A 13,545-nucleotide genomic window follows, 5' to 3' on the forward strand; every position below is an offset into this window, starting at 1 on the left:
TGAATCATCATTGTTGTTTGGAAAGAAGTCGTGGGGTTTTGTGGCTGCAGGCTGTGGCTGTGGGGCCTTGGCGTGGCACGTCTGCTGTGTATATGAATAGAAGCACGCTACGTTTTATCGGCCCGCTTAGGGCACTGCAGGTCTTGCAGTGCCCTAAGAGGATTTTGTCCTCTCCTTATCTCTCTCTCTCTCTCTCTCTCTCTCTCTCTCTCTCCCCTCTCTTCTACTCTCAAGTGGTGGAAAAAGTACTCGAATGTTTCAAGTATCAATACTGCAATATAGAAATACTCTGTTACAGGTAAAAGTCCGGAATTCTAAATTTACTTGAGTGAAAGTACAAAAGTATTGGCATCAAAATGTACTTAAAGTACCAAAAGTAAAAGTGCTCATTATGCAGTATGTCCCATTTCAAGTTTTCAAATGTATAAAAATATTTTTTGAAAATAGCCGATCTACAGTACAAGCTCACAATGCGTCGCATCGCGACACATTGTGAGCTTATAGATCGGCTATTTTCAAATAGCCGAAATGTATATAGGGCTGAAGTGGTTAATGTAGGGTTTGTGATAATAATCAGAATCTACAAAGTAACTAAAGTTTTCAAATAAATGTAGTGTAGTGAAAGTATAATATTTGGATCTGAGATGTAGTGGAGTAAAGTGGATACACTCAAGTAAAGTACAAATACCTCAAAATTGTTCTTAAGTACAGTACTTAAGTAAATGTACTTAGTTACTTTCCACCACTGCTCTTCTCCTTCTACCCCTGGTTGCCATGGTTTTGAGGTTATAAGCCTGTCAAGAGATTTTATTTTATTTTTAACCGATAATGACATTATTTAGTTTATCTCTGAGAGTCTTGGAGACTTCCCCAAGTAAGTGTTTGGAATTCGGTTTTCCGTGACCGTACTCCTTCATAAAAGTACCAGAGCCCAAAACCTCTAGCCAAGTCAAGAAACCTTGGTGTAGTCATGGACTCGGACCTGAATTTAAACAGTCACATTAAAGGGATAGTTTCCTACCGGAACCGCTGCCGGTCATCACATTATTGGCTTAGGAATGCGACAAGGACCAAAAAATATCCATGAATTCATGTCTCCATGGGCTGACTAATCGATCGAAACAAGACCAGGAGACCTGGTTCTGCCAGACCCCTAGTGGTTGAAATCTGAATGGCTGGGTAGGAAAAGAGGGACAGACCGACCGACCGACAAAGCCTCCTGTAGGCCGACCCTAGCCTGGTAAACCCTCCCTCCGGAAATCTAATTTCTATTTGATTCCAGGAGTGAGTCTGGCCTGATAGCCCATTGTGGGGGTTTCTAGTGGAATTACCAGCTAACCGAGCCTATCAGCGTCGTCGCACATCGTTCTGTGATTGACAGCGACAGTTGGCCAATCAGGTGGCGAGTTCGAGTGAGCCCAAAACACGAACGGCAGCCATCTTTTTCTGTCCGCTATAATCTCCGCGATTTTTTTACTTCAAAAAGCTCTCTAACTTCTATTTTGAGGCACGGAATTTACTTATAAGATATCGTTTGGATAGAATTTAGTTGTTTAACTTCATATATGTGGTCAATTAATCATGACAAAGCCTATTTAAAAATAAAAATTTAGAGAACCGGTAGGGGTGGGCAGTGACACCCATGTACCCGAATAAGGCAACCCATTTTGGGCTTGGCTGTCTCAAAAGTCCCGTTGACGTCACATTAGACTGGTGAACTGCTGATTGGCTGAAGGGGAAAAAATATCATTGGCTGAAGGGGTTGTCAGTCAACGGTATTACTTCCGCCCAACTCAGCCTGCAGCCAATATTGCAGAATGGGCGATAAGGCCAGACTCACTCCTGGAATCAAATAGAAATTAGATTTCCGGAGGGAGGGTTTACCAGGCTAGGCCGACCCCCTGGGTCTGGCAAAAATGTCATTTTTGGTTAACACATTTTTCATAAGCCCGGAGTGCCAATGACGTCGCCAACGTCATAAAAAACGTACTTCTTACTGAAAAAGGCTTTATCTCGGCTCCTAAGCACTTTTTTTTTACAATGTATTTTTGGCCTTGGAACAGGGGTGATAAAGCCAGAAATAAGTTTGGCACTGAATGAGTTAACACAATCACAAAGTCAGCCTACTATCACCTCAAAATATATAGCACGGGTTAAAGGACATTATGTCTCAGCAGGATCTAGAAAAACCTCAGTAGACTTGACCACTGTAACGGTATCTTGTAACTGCAGTTGATCCAGAACGCTGCTGCTCGAGTCCTTACTAATACCAAGAAAATGGAGTAGTGTACCTCACTCCAGTTCTCTTAACCCATTAAGACCGTAAACACATCTGTGTCATTTTAAGATTTCTTTGGCTATTAAAAAAAATAGCAGATATACAATCTTGTGCACTGCTATGAACTTGTAGATCTGCAATCTTTTGAAAAATCTTGGAAAATGTGTGCAAATCTTTGAGTATCTATTTTTTTAAAGCGAACATTTGTAAAATATTTTGTTCCAGGGACCTCCCAGAAAGATTTGAGTTAAAAATGTTCGCTTTAAAAAATATAATACTCAAGCTTGTAGATCTGCTATTTTTTTTAGTAGCCAAAGTATAAAATAATGCTTATAGCTCAAATCTAAAATGACACGGATGCGTTTCCCCGGATTGAACGGGTTTAAATCCTTACACTGGCTCCCTTGTATCTTGTGTTATGCATCCTAATGTCATTGTATAATTGTGCTTCCTTTGCTTGACGTTCTGTGTAAAGCACGTTGAATTGCCTTGTTGTTGAAATATGCTATACACATAAAATCGCCTTGCCTTTGCCTGCCCTTTGTATTCCATAGTATTCTGTATTGTTTCATTATGAGCGTCTGTGCCATTGAGCCACATTATATTGGTCTGTGCCGGAAGTCGTTGGCCGCAGCAGCTGTTATTACCGATATTACACTCGCTGGAAAACGAGGAAATATAATTACATTCAGGGCACAGACGGGATTAAAACACCTCTTTATTAAACAATACGGAACGGTGCAGAACGCAAAGGGCCCATCCGTGGCTTTAGGGTTAACCCATTGAGGCCCTGAGGTTCCGCGAATTCTGCGATTCTGCAAAATGTCTTCTAAATCCTTAACGGTTTTCTGAAAAACGTATGTTTCCATATCATTGGTTATCAAACTTTTTCATGTCAAGGACCCCCCAAATGATATGTATTTGGCCGCCGACCCCCATCTCAAAATATATTGTTCCAGGGACCCCCAGAAGCAAAGATTTGAGTTAATGTTTGCTTTAAAAGAATATATATATATATTCAAAGATTTGCACACATTTTCACGATTTTTCAAAAATAGCAGATCTACAAGCTCCTAGCGCGGCACTCGGAGCTTGTATATCTGCTATTTTTTAATAGCCAAAGTGTAAAATAATGCTTTTTTAGCTCAAATGAAAAAGTGACACAGATGCGTTCCAGGTCTTAAAGGGTTAAGCACTTTATATTTAGAATTTGTTATGAAGAAGCACGGAACACAGCATTCCAAACACTTCTTTGGGGAAGTGTCCAAGACTGTCAGAGATACACAAAATGTCAGAATCGATAAAAGACGACATCTTTGACAGTCTTGGTCCAAGACTGTACTTACTTTCAGTACTAGAGTAAATGCCCTTACTTTCAGTACTAGAGTATATGTACTTACTTTCAGTACTAGAGTAAATGTACTTACTTTCAGTACTAGAGTATATGTACTTACTTTCAGTACTAGAGTAAATGCCCTTACTTTCAGTACTAGAGTATATGTACTTACTTTCAGTACTAGAGTAAATGTACTTACTTTCAGTACTAGAGTATACAGTATGTACTTACTTTCAGGACTAGAGTAAATGTACTTGCTTTCAGTACTAGAGTAAATGTACTTACTTTCAGTACTAGAGTAAATGTACCTCGTTTCCACCACTGGGAGGTGGATGTTGTGAACCAAGCATAACCTCAGCCTGTGGTGAGGTAAACATCTGTTACAGTATGACACACACACACACACACACGCACGTGCGCACGTGCACACACACGCGCACACACACGGACACGGACACGCATGCGCGCGCACACACACACCTCCGCCTGTGGTGAGGTAAACATCTGTTATGTCACACACACACACACACACACACACACACACACACACACACACACACACACACACACACACACACACACACACACACACACACAGCCCTCAAGAGGCGGTGACTCTGTCCAAACAGAAGATGTCATCCCAGGCAGACACTAACAGAGTCGAAGTGTGTGTGTGTATGTTCGTTCGTGTGTGTGTGTGTGTGTGTGTGTGTGTGTGTGTGTGTGTGTCGTCGTCATTTACATGATCTTAGGATGGCTGCTCACTCAATTGTCACACACCCGTATGTCGAAAGTGGCTTGTTTTGACCACTGTAAAAAGATATGGAGATATGGACCCTTTTCTCCAAATCCTGTCATTGGCCAGACGTCACATCCGTCTGTCCCTTTTTAAAGGGTCCTAGGATCGTTCCTAAGTTGCGAGTTAGAGCGCCCCTTGTGGACAAAAATAAATAATAATAAAAAAATCTTGTTTATGGCACTCGACGGGTGTATTTGCAAACACGTAGACTCTGGTGTTTGGCACTCAATGTGTTAATGGGTTAACCCATTGATACCTGGAACGCATCTGTGTCACTTTAGATTTCTTAGGCTATTCAAAAATAGCAGATATACAAGCTCGTAGCGCGGCACCGAGTGCCGCGCTACGAGCTTGTAGATCTGCTATTTTTGAAAAATCGAGGATTTTTTTTTTGGGTTTTTTCTTTCAAAAAATTGTTAGGATTTAGAAGACATTTCTAGAATCTTCTCAGGTCTTAATGGGTTAACAGAGTGATGACTCACTCAGTGCAGGTGTGTGTGTGTGTGTGTGTGTGTGTGTGTGTGTGTGTGTGTGTGTGTGTGTGTGTGTGTGTGTGTGTGTGTGTGTGTGTGTGTGTGTGTGTGTGTGTGTGTGTGTGTGTGTGTGTGTGTGTGTGTGTGTGTGTGTGTGCGCGCGCGCGCGCCTGTGTGCCTGGCCACCATTGCATCAGCGATGATGACATCACAGCAGGGGGTTAGCCAGAGGTGGAAGTGAAAGCCACTGCTCTGTGTGTGTGTGTGTGTGTGCGTGCGTGTGAGATTGGCTAATTTGCCTGTGTTCTGTCCGGACACCCTCCAATAACTGCAATCACTGAAGCCAGCGATTATGACTCCCAACATGAGGGCCGGGGGCCCGCTGGTGGGCCCCTGAGGATACTGTTGTCAAAACACTAAAGATTGTATTGATAATACATTTTAAAATATGAATGTGGAAAAAAAACGAATAATAATCATGGCATTCTTTTATTTAACCCATTGACACATTCCATGCCAGAGTTTAATCTCATAATGTACTCACCAGTGCCAGCGTTTTATTGTTGTTTTTTTGTTTTTTTCATGTCGCCACAGACCTCGCTAAATAAGTTAAAAGTGCGCGTTCATTTGGTTCTAAACACACGGCGGATCCGTGAGAAACGGCCAGCGAAAATAGTTTCCAAATCCGTGCCGCCATCTTGAAGATACAGCCGATCAACGGTAAACAGTGATCAGCGAGGAGAAAAACAACAACCGAGAAAATCGAGTTTTAAACAGGATCCCAGACAGGAAGCGGATACGATCGAAAAAAACGGAACCCGAATAATTCTGTTTCCGACCGGAAACCGGAAACGGAAATGGATCCAAAAAAATTCGGAAAGTGCACCTGGGGCAATTTCAATGGGAATCGGCGGTTCGCGTAGATCTACGCGACTGGCACGCTGCGGCTTTAAATAGGTTCGCGTAGATCTACGCGATTGGCATTCAATGTGTTAAGACCTGGAACGCATTATGTGTCATTTTAGTTTTATTTGGTTATTAAAAAATAGCAGATCTACAAGCTCGTAGCCATGAAGCTTGTAGATCTGCTATTTCTTTGAATAGCCCAAAGTAAGATAATGGCAAAAAAGAAATCTAAAATGACACAGTATATGAGTTCCCGGATTGAATGGGGTTTAAACAGCGATACTCTCTCTCTCACTTAACAGAGAGAACTAATCTCCTATTAGTCGTCTCTCTCCTGAGTTTCACGCCTGGAGGCCATGTTAACACTGTGTTTTCAAAACGTTCTGCCCCGCGGTGTCATTTCTTCACCTGTGGCGTGTTGTGTTGTGTCGTACGCTCGCTCGGTGCTTTTCAACACGTTCTTTGTCCGGACATGAGTGCTATTTGTTTTTTCTTTAACCCTTTAAGACCGAGAACGCATCTGTGTGTCATTTTTAGATTTATTTGGCTATTAAAAAAAATAGCAGATATACAAGCTCAGAACTTGTAGATCTGCTATTTTTAGAAAAATCATGACAATTACATTTTGTGCAAATCTTTGAATATATATATATATTTTTAAAGCAAACTTTTTTAACTCAAATCTTTTGTCAATCAATCGTATGTTGCTATTATATCAGTGGTTCTCAAACTTTGTCATGTCAAGGACCCCCAAAATGATATGTATTTGGCCCGCGGACCCCCACCTCAAAATATGTACTTGTTCCAGTGACCCCAGAAGTAAAAATCTCAGTTGAAATGTTAAAAACTATATATATTCAAAGATTTGCACAAATGTTCACGATTTTTCGAAAATAGCAGATCTACAAGCTCATAGTGCGGCACTCTGTGCCGCGCTATGACCTTGTATATCTGCTATTTTTGAATAGCCCAAAGAAATCCAAAGGAAGACACAGATCTTGCGTTCCCGGTCTTACGGGGTTAATAGTGGCTACATCATCATTATGTTGCAACAGGGTTCAGACATTGCTCAGGCTCGCTGTGTGGCTGCTGTCAGACAGCAACCCCAGCCTATTAGTGGAAGAGGAGTGTGTGTGCCTTGGAGGGCATGACGGCACAGTCCCTTCCTTTTTCCTGAGGTTTCTCTCTGTGCCTGTGTGTGTGCATGAGATGCAGACAGGCAGGCAGACAGACAGACAGACAGACAGACAGACAGAAAGTTGTTGCTGTGCTTTCATTTCCTAGTAGTTTCATCACATTGGTGGAAAGTAACTATGTACATTTACTTAAAGGGATATTTCACTTTCAAAAAAACGTTTGGTAATTTTATTGTCTACTCAGGCTCAGACCGTTTTTAAGTTACTTGATTCAGTATTTAGATATTTGATATTCATTTTATCAGACACGCCCCCTTCCTATACAAACCCATTATAACTTCAAACTCCATTTTTAACATGTTAGATTCGTCAAAAACACCCGTCCTTGGTTCTGGTGACTCAACCTGCCCTCGTAATACGCGAGGGGGCCGTGTTCTCTCGATAACTTTTTATTTATTTATTTATTTTATTTTTTTGGAAAATGAAAAAAATTAAATACATTAAAAAAAAAAGAAAAAAAAAAGAATTTTACTCCACTACAATTATTTGAAAACTTTAGTTACTAGTTACTTTGCAGATTAAAATTATGATATGAAACATACATTAACCACTTTAGCCCTCTATTTTATACATAGGCTATTTGAAAATAGCAGATCTACAAGCTCACAACGCGTCGCATTGCGACGCATTGTGAGCTATAGTACATTTTGATACCAATACTTTTGTACTTTTACTCAAGTACATTTTTCAATTCCGGACTATTACTTGTAACGGAGTACTTCTACATTGCTGTATTGATACTTTTACTTAAGTAAAGCATTTGAGTACACTTTCCCCACCACTGCTCTCTCGATGCACATACTGTAACTAACAGTAAAAAAAAAAGCACAAACCACACAGTATAGCTGTCCTACAGAAAAAGGAATCAGTCCCAGTTTTGCAATTTGGTGCTAGAATTGCTTGGTCGGTGTTCAAATATTGACTCGCAATATCTTTGCCATCGTGTACGATCTCGACAACGAAAGTTTACAGCCTGGAAAGATTGGAAAATGTACTTTTTTTTCCAAGGTTAGACATGGACTTGAATTATGAATATATATTCCTTGAAAATGCCAATAGCGTTACAAAAGAGAAGTAGACATTTTGATGAAAGATGAAAACGGCCGAGTCGTGACTCGGGATGTTTTGAGTTTTTCCTACATGTGTCAGTTGTTTATCCATGAAAAGCATGTCTCTATTTAGATCATTTCTGTCGGGCAGAAAACCTCTAATCTCCATATTATAACCTTTTTAGATTTTTGTTTTTTTGTAAATTAACCCATTAAGACCTGAAGCCGATTCTAGAAATGTCTTCTAAATCCCAACAGTATTCTGAAAAGCGTATGTTTCTATATCAGTGGTGCTCAAACGTTTTCATGTCAAGAACCCTCAAAATGATATGTATTTGGCCGTGGACCCCCATCTCGAAATATTTTGTTCCAGGGACCCCCCAGAAGCGAGTTAAAATGTGATTCTACAAAATGTCTGTTTTTAGAGTGTCTTCTAAAAGCTGTTTTTTTTTGTTACTATATCAGTGGTTAGAGTGCAGCGCTATGAGCTTGTAGATCTGCTATTTTTGAGAATTCGTAAAAATGTGTGCAAATCTTTGAATATATATTTTTTCAAGCGAATATGTGTGACTCCAATCTTTGCTTTTGGGGGGTCCCTGGAACAAAATGTTTTGAGATGGGGGTCCGTGGCCAAATACATAATACATTTCGGGGGTCCTTGACATGAAAAAGTTTGAGATCTGCTATTTTTGAATAGCTAAAGTGTAAAATAATGCTTTTTAGCTCAAATCAAAAAATTGACACAGATGCTTCTCCCGGTCTTCTCCCGGATTGGGAGGGATATTGTGTAATGTTGTAGTATGAGAATCATTATTGTAGGTGTAGTTCATGGAGTTTTAAGATATTTTATGATAGTCAATGTTACATGTATTTCTGTATTTGTATATTTGTAGATTTACCCCTTAACATGGTGGAGTCCAAGTCCAGACTAATTGCTCCAGCCGAGTATAAAAGGCTGCTAGTAACACGCCTCTTCAGTTGGTGGTAGGATGAGAACCAGGCACCACCATGCCACCTGTGTTGTCTTTTGTATTGTTGTATTTGACTGTGAATAAATACACCTTTTGGGTTGCACTTTAAAAGCCGCAAAAGGGGCTCGTTCTCACAGTATCAAAACTGAAGCTCTGCTTGTTGGCACACCACACCAGGTTCAGTCATGCCCCATGTTATCTCATCTCACCTTCGAAGGTCAGGTCAGCCCCTCCTCTTCCTCAGTCACAAACTTTGGGTGTTAGCCCATTAAGGGCCTGAGGTTCCGATTCCGCAAAATGTCTTCTAAATCCTAACAATTGTCTGAAAAACGTACGTATACGTAGAGATGGCTTGAGGCTGGGCATAATTTGTTCGTTTCTTTCCTGTTTTTGGTTACTTTATTTCGGTTTTATGGTTAGGGTTATGTTAGGGGTATGTTATTTAATTCATATTTTTGCCTGATTTTACTGATTTATCAAAAAATTCATTATTGTCTCCGCCGAAGGTGGAGAATATGTTTTCGCTTTGTGTGAGCAAACATTGTTAGCCAAGCTAACATTGGGCAAGCTCCACGTGACACGTGTCAATTTGTTGACACCAATGCCTCTGATTGGCTAGAGGGACGCGTGACGAAATAAAATTCTATAAATAGGTGTGTCACTTCAAAAAGCACCTACTTTTTGAAGTGAGGTAAAACAGGATCAATCAGACTTGATTGGAACAGTACCTTCAGTAAGTCCAAGTCACCCGTCTGTGCGTGTGTGTTTCCCTCTGAGAACACCTAACATTGGTCAAGCAAAGGCGCAGAAGGCCAAAGCTAAGAAAGCATACTCATCTACAATTGTAACGTAGAAGAGGACTAGAGTTGAAATGATCCCACAACAAAGCCGAACTCTTAATACGTGTCAATATGTTGACATCAATGTCTCTGATTGGCTAGAGGGACGCATGACGAAATACAATCCTATAATAAAAAGGTGTGTCACTTCAAAAAGCCGTTTACGTTTTTGAAGCGAGGTAAGACAGGATCAATCAGTCTTGATTGGAACAGTATCTTCTAGTCCAAATCACCCGTCCGTGCGTGTGTGTGTCCCTTTGAGAACACCTGACATTGGTCAAGCAAAGGCGCAGAAGGCCAAAGCTAAGAAAGCATACTCATCTACAACAGTAACACAGATCTTTTTTTTTTAATAAATATTTCTTTATAACATATCTTTTACTCTACTGTATCTCTACTGTATCTCATTAGTTATTGCTATGATAATATAATTGCTATAGTCTGCTGGCGGAGACTTGTGCTCCGAGGAGCACATTTTCTAGTTTTAACATGTATTTGTATTATTCTAAATGAGTTAGGGGTCCAATCTGAAGCTAGGGGGGGGGGGACGGGGGGGACAAACCCCCCTGTCCCCCCCGGGATCTCTGCGCCTGCCTGCCTCCCACTTTACATGTCAAAAGTCAAAGCTACTATGGCTATAAACACACATAGGTTTACATGACATTAGCTGCAGCACAAATTCAACTACAGTCTTTTTTTCCCCCTTAGGGTTACAAGCTTTTATTATGTTCCGTTTAAACAATTTAATAATTGTGAAGGCCTAAATATATATATATGATATTTATTGTGGAAAAATGCGCTGATTTGGTTAAAAAACAAAACAGACACCATATGTGCGTTCGACTTAAGTCAGGTGCGGTCTATTTTTGTCAGGCCGGCATTTTCTAGGCACAATGTGGGGAAGGAGATTTGGACATGTTTACTACAGAAGTTGCTTACCTCAGTAGTTCCTCACTCCAGAACACAATTAACCGCCTTTTAACCCTTTAAGACCTGGAACGCATCTGTGTCACTTTTTCATTTGAGCAAAAAAATAAGCATTATTTATTTTACACTTTTGGCTATTGTAGATCTGCTCTTTTTGAAAAATCCAGAAAATGTGTGCAAATCGTTGAATATATATATTTTTTTTTAAAGCGAACATTTTTAACTCAAATCTTTGCTTCTGGGGGGTCCTTGGAACAAGATGGGGGTCCGCGACCCAAACACATATCATTTTGGTGGGTCCTTCACATGAAAAAGTTTGAGCACCACTGATATAGAAACATTTATTTATTTTTTCAGAATACTGTCGGGAATTCGTGCGAAAATCTTGTTGCCCGATGTCTTTTTTAATCACCATTAATTTACCCGACACTTTTAGAACGTTGGAACTGCCATTGTACCAGAACTACCCAGTGGAGGTGTATAACACAAAGTGAACTGCGTATAGCAGCTGTCTCATTGATTATCAGTGGCAGGCAAGTGCATGTGTGCAAAAATCAATCGGTATACACAACCCCGACGTTTGAATATTGGCGCTTTTTTTTTCTCTTTCTTCCTCAGCCTGTGTGACACACAGACGAGACCTGGCTTCCTCTTTTTCGCACACAAACGCCTACTTCCTCCTTCTGTCTCTCAACCCTGTGTCACTTGTTTTTTTTTGTGCCCTCAAAGGCGAGGCAAACTATACTGCACAAACCAGTGTAAAAGAACTGTGTGTGTGTGTGTGTTTGTGTGTTATAGAACGCCGGAGGGGGACAGCCAGCCGTTAGTTTGAAACGATCCGACCGACCGCCCGCCCGCCCGCCCCCCCCCAGCCAGCCAGCCCTGTAGGGCTTCAGGAAGCAGTTTGATCAGACTGAGCTGACAGAAGAAGTAACGGTCCAGCTCTCCATTGTCACGTTTCCCAGGGTGAGTCCTCTCTTCTCTTCTTCTTCTTCAAAACCCTTTCTCTTCCCCTCACACTCGAGGGGGTGTTTGTTAACCCATTAAGAACCGGGGGAACGCATATCTGTGTAACCACTCTATCCATTATTTTATACTTTGGCTATACAAAAAATAGCGGATATACAAGCTCATGGCGCGGCACCGAGTGCCGCGCCATGAGCTTGTAGATCTGCTATTTTTGTGTGCACATCTTTGAATATATATATATATATATATATATTTTTTTTTAAAGCGAACATTTGTTACTCAAATCTCTATTTTGAGATGGGGGTCCGCGGCCAAATACATCATTTTGGGGGTCCTTGACATGGAAAAGTTTGAGAACCACTGATATAGAAACAAAGGTTTTTTTTCAGAAAACTGTTATGATTTAGAAGACATTTGTAGAATCACCCAGAAGCAAAGATTTGAGTTACAAATAAAAATGTATTTATATATTCAAAGATTTGCACACATTTTCACGATTTTTCAAAAGATAGCAGATCTACAAGCTCGGTGCCGCGCTATGAGCTTGTAGATCTGCTATTTTGGAATAGCCAAAGATGACGCAGATGCGTTCCCGTTCTTAATGGGATAAGCAGGATGCGACGGTAATAGGCCCCTGACTGGTTGTGACCCCCCCCTCTCTGTGCGTCGGGGTGGTGGTGGGGGGCTCCGATCTCTCCTGCTTTCTCCCTGCTTTCCCCCTCATGTGTTGTTGCCCACGCTGGCCTGGGCCGCCCCCCCCCCCCCCCCCCCCCCCCCCCACCGTGGCGGATGCAGCGTCTATTATTATCTTAGCGATTATTCTATCTATCGATGATTTGTGGCACGAGTTCAGTGTCATGCAAAAAAAAATAGTTGTTGTTGTAGATCTGCTAGTTACGATTTAATGCAGCTTTTTTTCAAATATTCTTGTTTTGATAATCGATGAAATTGATTCGTTCGATCAACTGTTGCACCACTAGCTACATGTCTGTCTGGCTGGTACAAACAGGCAGACAGGCAGACAGGCAGACAGGCAGGCAGGCAGGCAGTCAGTCATAGAGAGAGAGAGAGAGATACAAAAAAGACCCTTCCAGACAGACTGTCAGGCAGACAGTCAGTCAGTCAGTCATAGAGAGAGAGAGAGAGAGAGAGAGAGAGAGAGAAGACCCTTCCAGACAGGCAGACAGACAGTCAGTCAGTCAGTCAGTCATAGAGAGAGAGAGAGAGAGAGAGAGAGAGAGAGAGAAAATACCCTTCCAGACAGACAGATATTGGTGTTGATCGGGAGGGAGGGAGAGAGCTTGGCAGCTCCAACATGTCTAGAAAATATGAAAGAATGTCATGTTTCCAGCGAGTCATGACATGATGCCCGGTGGCTTGAGGCCACCATAGTTTACTTCAGATTTCATGGTTTCATGGGTTGATATGCCATTGAACTGCCTCTCTCTGTTGTTTGTGGGAGGAACAAATTGCTTTGAGTTATTATTATGTCGATCTACTATTTTCAGAGCACAACACTCGAGCACAACCCAAACATAAAATGACTCGTCTTTTAGTTCTACTGCATCTCTTCTCCACTAGTCCCTCACTAACATTTTTAGTCTAGTTTTTATTTGTTGACGAAATTGTCAATATATGTAGTCTTAGATTTAGTCATCATTTTTATTTACAAAAAAGTTAAAATATGGAGATAAGAGGTTTCTGCCCGTCAGCAACGATTAGCAAGGTGTTGTGATTTAAAGCAAACCCTGGTGCAGCCAGCAGCTAACACTGTTAGCATGTAAGTTACACACGTGTCATGC

The 13,545-nt window shown here is 41.2% G+C and overlaps 1 protein-coding gene across 1 annotated transcript in view; it reads left to right on the forward strand.

Annotated features, from left to right (window-relative positions):
- Positions 1–13,545, forward strand: part of elmo1 (engulfment and cell motility 1 (ced-12 homolog, C. elegans)) — a 242,386-nt gene that overhangs the window by 57,802 nt on the left and 171,039 nt on the right. Inside the window, exon 3 of the mRNA XM_080443358.1 lies at positions 11,573–11,740. The gene's annotated coding sequence lies outside the window, so the exon portion shown is untranslated. The remainder of the gene's footprint in view (positions 1–11,572; positions 11,741–13,545) is intronic.

The sequence above is a fragment of the Gymnoscopelus braueri genome (genome assembly GCF_963280865.1).
Source record: "Gymnoscopelus braueri genome assembly, chromosome: 11".
NCBI classification, from domain to species: Eukaryota; Metazoa; Chordata; class Actinopteri; order Myctophiformes; family Myctophidae; genus Gymnoscopelus; species Gymnoscopelus braueri.